The sequence below is a fragment of the Pollachius pollachius genome (assembly GCF_949987615.1).
Source record: "Pollachius pollachius genome assembly, chromosome: 18".
Lineage (NCBI taxonomy): Eukaryota > Metazoa > Chordata > Actinopteri > Gadiformes > Gadidae > Pollachius > Pollachius pollachius.
Genome location: NC_136951.1, coordinates 14,853,307 through 14,860,806, shown reverse-complemented (window position 1 = coordinate 14,860,806; position 7,500 = coordinate 14,853,307).

The following is a 7,500-nucleotide window of genomic DNA, read 5'->3' as shown; positions in this document are numbered from 1 at the left end:
ATTCCTGTGTCTGCAGGCCAGTGTGTGTGTGTGTGTGTGTGTGTGTGTGTGCCTATAGGTCTCACATTTTCATATGCTCAGCCTATTGCATCATCAGCTCAAAAAAGAGCTTCCTAAAGAACAATGTGTCATGTTCTATAGGCAGGAGGCAATCAATACAGTGTAGCACCTGCTAACTCTCTATGCTATCAATATCACACGCTATTTATACAGTGAGCGGCCACATGCTAACCATATGCTATCGATATAGTGTATAAGGTATGCTAACCCTCTATGCCCTCCCAGGGCTGTCAATAAAGAATAGCTTAGGTTAGCATGCCCATGTACTGCATGGATAGCAAAGGGGTAGCATACATCGATGCTGCATCGATAGCCCAGGGTGCTATCCATACAGTGCATAAGGCATGCTAACCCTATGCTATGGATACAGTGTTTGGGATCTGCAAACAATGTGTTATAGATAAGCATAGCATGTGGTTATGGTCCTGTGCTATCAGTTTTGGAAATTGTGATGACAGATAAGCTTGAAGGGTTGGAATGATGAATATGACAACTGAATAGTTTAAATGTCACCCCCCGTGGAGAACACAGCTTATAAAACGCTGGGCTTTCACTAAGGAAATTGGCAGAAATATTGCTCTGATGAACCGTATTGTCTTAGTCTGACTGTCTTTCTCGTGTGTATTACAATGGAATGATTCGCTTTGATAATTGACTTGGTTGACTTTCAGAAATAATTGCGTAAAACTCACTCACTCACTCACTCTCTCTCACACTTTCTCTCTCTTCTCTCTCTCTCCCCAACTCCCCCTTTTCTCTTGTTTATTTATATTAGGGTTAATTCAAGCGTTAACAAGCGTTTGGTCTTTGACTGATTCTAATGCAACAATATGATTTCAGATGTAGCTTAACAATGTTGGCAACCGGCATTAATACAACAGAAGAAGAAAATTGACATGGGGGTGATAGTCAAGGGCAGTGAATAGAGGTCTTCATTTCTTTCGGTTAAACACAAGTTGCCAGTTCGCCGTGCATACGACCATATTTCGATTTTTTGCAGTGATTCACCAAAACTTGTCAATGTGCGAATAATCCTCTTTAAAGCGACTCTCTTACTCAGTATTTTCAGGGGAGCTCAAGTCTCATTCAGGGGAGCCCTAACCACAATCCACCACAACCGTTCACAATCTCTATCTTTGACTCAGAATCCAATCCCGTAAATATTCATACTGAGCACATAAACACACGCAGGGAAAAGTGCTTTAACCAGCCAATTAACGAGGAAAGGATTTAACTTGACTCCTGTCGGATGGGACAGGGTCCGGCAGACGGTACGAATCACTGTGACCCGTTGTTATCTGAGTCTCGTACGTCGGATTCAACACAACATTAGAGCTGTTCAACAGAAGCGGTTGAAGCTGTTGTTCGAGGCTCCTAAATGCTGAATATCGGTTGACTTCAGCATCCTGCTGGTCACCCAAACAGCTCCAACGTTAGCAGTACAAAGCGCTGCTTGCTGTGGTCCTCACAGAGGTCAAGGGTTGGTCCCGGACGATTTAGCGGCTGAATTGAGTCGTGACTGGTCTCTGACATGACAGGTTTGAGGGCCCAGAAAGCGGTTGGTTTTTTTGCTTGCTCTAGTGCTGCTCTCTTGAGGGCGAAAAGTCGTGGTGATATTTGAACATAGAGGTGACGGATTGGTCTCCGATACCATGGGAAATACTTTATTGATCCCCAACGGGGGATTGTTTCTCATAACAGATATACCAGCAGAGAGCCTTTTGAGTCCTGGTATTCTGGTTAGCTTGTTTGAGGTAAGCTTCTTTGAGATAATATTCTGATTTTTAAGTCAGATTCCTCGAATGCTGATCCAAAATGGGATTTTTGCCATGAGACAGAGAAATAATAAAATTAAGAAAGAAAGAAAAGAAGGAAGGAAGGAATGGTGGGAGGGAGTGAGGGAAGGAGAGAGAAAGGAAGTAAGAGATCATCTCTGTTATCGTATAATCTTCCCTGGAGAACGTCATTACATACGTGGTGGCGGTGATCACTCATGGGTTAGTATGTAAAGTATCCCAGAATGCAGAAGGGCTGTGTGTCTATCAGGCTGTTTACATGCCCAGTGGCGTACACACACGCACACACACACACAACACACACACACACACACACACACACACACACACACACACACACACACACACACACACACACACACACACACACACACACACACACACACACACACACACACACATTGACAACCACACCGACCCAAACTCACACATAGACACACAAACACACACACACACACACACACACACACAAAAACCGCGTATAGGTTTATTATAAAGGCAATATCTTCAGGAAACCTCCGCTAGGGATAGATGTTATCAAGCTACTTATCTTGTTTATCTCCTGTAGACATGGAATGTCACGCATCACATGCATAAGTCATAGATCATGCATGTATGAACACACACACGTGTCAGTCAGTTTTTCAGGCTTCACTTACGAGATCATGAGTTGTGTTCATTACATAATTTATCATCTCTGTCAATTCTAAATGCAGAATTCTACCACAACATCTCAATGAAATAACATTAAGAGTAGTATATGCCAGTTCTATTTATATGTATTATTTATACATTTCCGTTGAACACTTAGCATCATCTTAACATCTTAATAAGTGTAAACACTTCACTTAACTCGCACGGAGAAAAAAAACCAAATGCCTTCACCGTGTTTACAGCGCATCACAACAAACATGAGCCTGGATCCGCTAGAAGCTAGCAGGGCTGAAAAGGGCGGGAGAATGATACACTCCTTCAGCAGCAGACGCTAGCATGCGCAGACGCTAACAGACGATGCAGTCAGACGGCTCACAGGTGAACACAGCGGGTACTTGTAGAAGACAGACCGGAGAATATCAATATGGAAATGAGGGAGACAGAGAAAGAGAGAAGCGAACAGAGAGAGAGAGAGAGAGAGAGAGATATGAGGGGAAGGCGCAGAGCTCAACGATAACATTTCTCCGCTCCTCTCCAAAGCCAATAAAGATGCTTCAGCACTTATAGGAGTTGAAAGGCGCAAAATCCCCTTACCTTTGGGAACGCGGCGTACAGGCGAATACTCTGTACGTATAGCAGAGCGCCCCCTGGGAATAGTAAAATATCTTATTTAAGTACACTGCTAAATAAAATATGATGCACCTTTATAGAACTGCGTGTGAAGGGAAAGTGTTTGGCATGGAGAGATGAAACAAACCACTGTCGAGCGCTGAGAGAAACGCTATCGCACGGATTTATTGCGACGCATCTTCAAAGGGTAAGGTGGGTACGATGTCGTAATTGGAGACATTGGCTCGCTGGTGTAATTAGTTTGACTGTAAAAACAGTTTAAGTAGCATGTGTGTTTTGCTGGATTTGTTTGTGACAGGAGCAAATTTTTTGTTAAGTGTTTTCTTTGTGTGTTTTTAGGAGACTGTGGTTGGAGTTCAGCGTCAACCTGTTTTAGTAAATTCTCGTCATTGCTGCAGTGACATCGTTTCCTTTTGCATCCATTTAATTTCCTGTTGAGTAAACCGATAGTGCTATGAATTTAAACACAACTTCTGTGGATTTTAGTGGCTGGTCGAACTCCTTTTTATTTGTATTTTTTCTGATTCAATTGAAAAATAATCTTGAACCCGCACCATTGCTAAAGATATGACGGATCAATATTCATCCCTTTACCATCCCTCCTCAGTTAAGGTGGTCAGATATCTAATTTATATCTTATAATTTCTGAAATGTCAGAAGAGACATATTTATGTTTTGCCGATTCTTCATCATGGTTAATATAGCACTGTAGTAAAATATTCTGCAGTAGATAATTAATGGCTGAAAGTTACTATGACGTGTTTTAAGGTTAACCAGTCAAAAACCAACCAAAGTAGGCTAATGGCATAAGGAATCGTTGCCTGCTTAGGCATAAAATATAGATAGATAGACAGACCCCTAAGTAGTGAGTTCTTCACAGCCTCTCCTATAGACACACGACTTATTACCAACCTTCTCAAAAGGACAGACATGAGACAGCTAGAACCTTTGACATTTTAAATTCAATTCATATCATTCTAGAATCCTATTTGTTTAAAACTGTTGGAAATTTTCAGGGGCGCTTTTAAGCAGGGGACTGCCCCCCAAAACGGGGACCGCCCCCCAAACCAAACGGTCACTGTCCCCGGAAAACCGGGATGTCTGGTCGTCCTCCCGCGATTAAAACTTCCTTTTCCTTTTAAACTCGTTACTTTCCATTCAGCCATTTACCAGACGCCGCCATCCCAACAACGGACTTGAAGTGACTCAAATGCAGCATTAAGAAGCAGGTAGCGCCGGTCTACCGGTGGGGCTGCAGAGGCGGGGATCCGACCCATTACCTCCTACTGAGACTCCCCCCCCCATCACCCCCCCTATCTCACACCCGCGTCTCAGGGGGCGAGAGCGGCATTCAGCACTCGGCTCGCCCCGTCTGTGAACACCTCTGGCGGCGGTGTTTTGGGGGTGCGGGCGCCCGGGTTGTAATCTGACCTTGTTGTGTGTTTGTCTGGACAGAACGCCGCTCTCTCCGCGGGGGGGGGCATCTCGTCGCATCCCCCCCCCCCCCCCCCCCCCCCCCCCCCCCCCCACCCCCCCCCCCCCCCCCCCGGGGGAGATTGAATAGCTTCCAAGAGAAAATTGAAAAAGGGCCAATAGCTTTGAAGCGGAGAGGGCTCGTGCCCTCCGTGACCATAACAAAATTCAATTGGGAGAATAGACTGGATGATGATAATATTTGGGCGCCGCGGTGGACTGGTGAAAAAATCAAATCAAATGGAGACAACACTCCTCTGGAGATTGTTCTAACCTTGGCTTACCCTGGGAGCCCCGGCGAAGGAACAGAGACGGAGGGGGAGGGAGGGAGGTGGAGAGGGGAGGGGGAGAGGGAAGGGAGGGAGGGGGAGAGGGAGGGAGAGGGAGGGGAGAGGGAGGGAGGGGGGAGGAAAATGGAGAGAAGGAGAGGGGGGAGAGAGAGAGAGAAAGAGGCGGAGAGAGCGAGAGAGAGTGGAGAGGGAGAGAGAGAAAGACGGAGAGAGCGAGAGAGAGCGTGAGTAACAGAGAGAGAGAGAGAGGAAGAGAGACGGGAGGGCGAGAGAGAGAGAGCGAGTGGGGTGGGGGGGGGAGACAGAGAGGGGAGTGGGGTGGAATTGAAAAGAAATGTGATTATGGGCGGCGGAGTAGAGGGAGCGAGACTGAGAGAAATGTCAGTGGGCAAGCGACACGGAGGAACGCATGAGAGAGAGAGAGAGAGAGAGAGAGAGAGAGGGAGAGAGAGAGAGAGAGAGGAGAAAAGGTTCCCCTAAGTGGTGGGGAGAGCGTGGAGTGTAGGTTCGGGGAGAGCGAGAGGAAGAAAGGGAGAAGGAAAGCGGCCATGGGGGGATAAGAGGGTGTTATGAAGAACAGTGAAAAGCAAACAGATGCCAGAGTACTTTCGCTTTATTCCCAACACAAGAGACGGGCCGAGCCGACAGTGGGAGTGAGTTTGTGTGTTTATGTATATGAGTGTTTGGGAGTGGGTTCGTGAATCTGTGTGCGCGTGTGTGCAGGGATGTGTGTGTGTGTCTGTCTCTGTGTGTGGGTGTTAGGGAGTGGGTGTATGTATCTGTGTGTGGGTGAGTGTCCGCGTGTGTGTGCGTTTGTGTGTGTGAGTGTGTGTGCGTTTGCGCGTGTGCGTATGTGTGCGTTTGTGTGTGTCATTCTAGGTCATGACAAGAGTTTTTAATGCCGAATGAAAACGGTTAACAATTATTTGACCTAGGATAAAAATAAAGGCCTATTTTAAGGGCCTTTCAAACATAAAAAACTACCAGAAACACACACTTATTCCTTCAATTCATATTTTTTCATTTAGCCAAACCAAAGGCAACGTTTGAACTAGCAACCTTGTTGCCATGGCTTTTACAAGAGGTTTATTCTGGGATGTACCTGCATGTTTCTTTGTAGTTCTTATTGGGAGGAGAAGTGCAGATCTGGGAGAGTACCATTTCCTACTCTCTTCTATTTCTCTATTGTTGTTGTTGGTGACCTTTCACTCTTCATTAATTTCATTCATTCACCTGCAGGATGAAAGCACTTCAGAGTTCAGGTATTTCTAAGTATGATGCTATGTTGTTTTTTCCTTTGTTCTGTTGAGGTTTGCCGTGACTCGCTAACCATAATAATGTGATGAACACAATCATTTAATAAGCACAATATCATTTCAAGGTATCGCAGGAATAGTAATGAATTCTTAGGTCCAGTGGGCACAAAGGGAAATAAAGAGACATGGATAGGGTTGGCTATAACTCGCACACACACACACACACACACACACACACACACACACACACACACACACACATACACAAACATGTCAGCTAGCCCTCTCAAAGATATGATATTATCTTTCAGAAACAAAAAAACAGTGTTTGTGTATGTGTGTGTTCATTAAAGCAAGAGAGAGAGAGAGAGAGGGGTGAGAGAGGGAGAGATAGAGGAGAGAACTGAATACATGCAGGGATTTATAGCTTAGCTTAGACAAAGACATAAAGAACATAGCCAAACACACACATGCACACACACACACACACACATGCACAGACACACACACACATACACACACACACACAGTAATATAGCCAAACACAGACAACATTCATCTCATTTCAAGGTCACACGCTTGATGAGTGAAGGCCTTGAAAACATGAATCACAAATCACCCTCGTATAATGTGTACACACACTCTAGAGACGCACACATGTAGGGCCTGGTGTGTGTTTTGTTCGGTGACAGCTGAATACAATTATTAAATTATACACTTTTTAACGTATTTGTCTTACTAAGTGCAGTGAATTAATGTATGATTCATAACTGTTATGATATTACAGTGCTTCTGTTGGATGTTTGACGTGTCACTCGTTGCGTGTGTGCTTCAGCCTTTCACAGTGTTGTGTGAGGTCGTTCTAGCGATCTCATTGGTTCGGGGGGGGGGGGGGGGGGGTCATACGCAGAACCAGACAGAGCAGACGCGCTGGTTCCGGTTCATGCCGGTTCAGGCCGGTTCAGGCCGGTCCAGGCGATGCAGTCTGAGGGACGTGCGGGTCGTGAACAATCCCAAACGTGTAGCTGCAGTGGACTCATTTGCCGGGGTTGGCATGTGGCTCAGGAGGTAGAGCGGGTTGGCTGGTGAAGGTTGCTAGTTTGATCCCCGGCTCCTCCTTGCTGAGTGTCGAGGTGTCCCCGAGCAAGGAACCCCGCCCGGACTTCCCCCCCCCCAGGTGAGTGGTGCCCTGGAGCTGGCTCTCTGGATATGTTCTGGTTCTTCTACTGGAGCCTTCTCCTACAGATTCTCCAGCCACCGGTTCACTGACTTTACAAACCCTGGGTGTTTCATTTACTTTCATTTACATTCCTGACTTTTATAATTACAAATGTGCCTTGT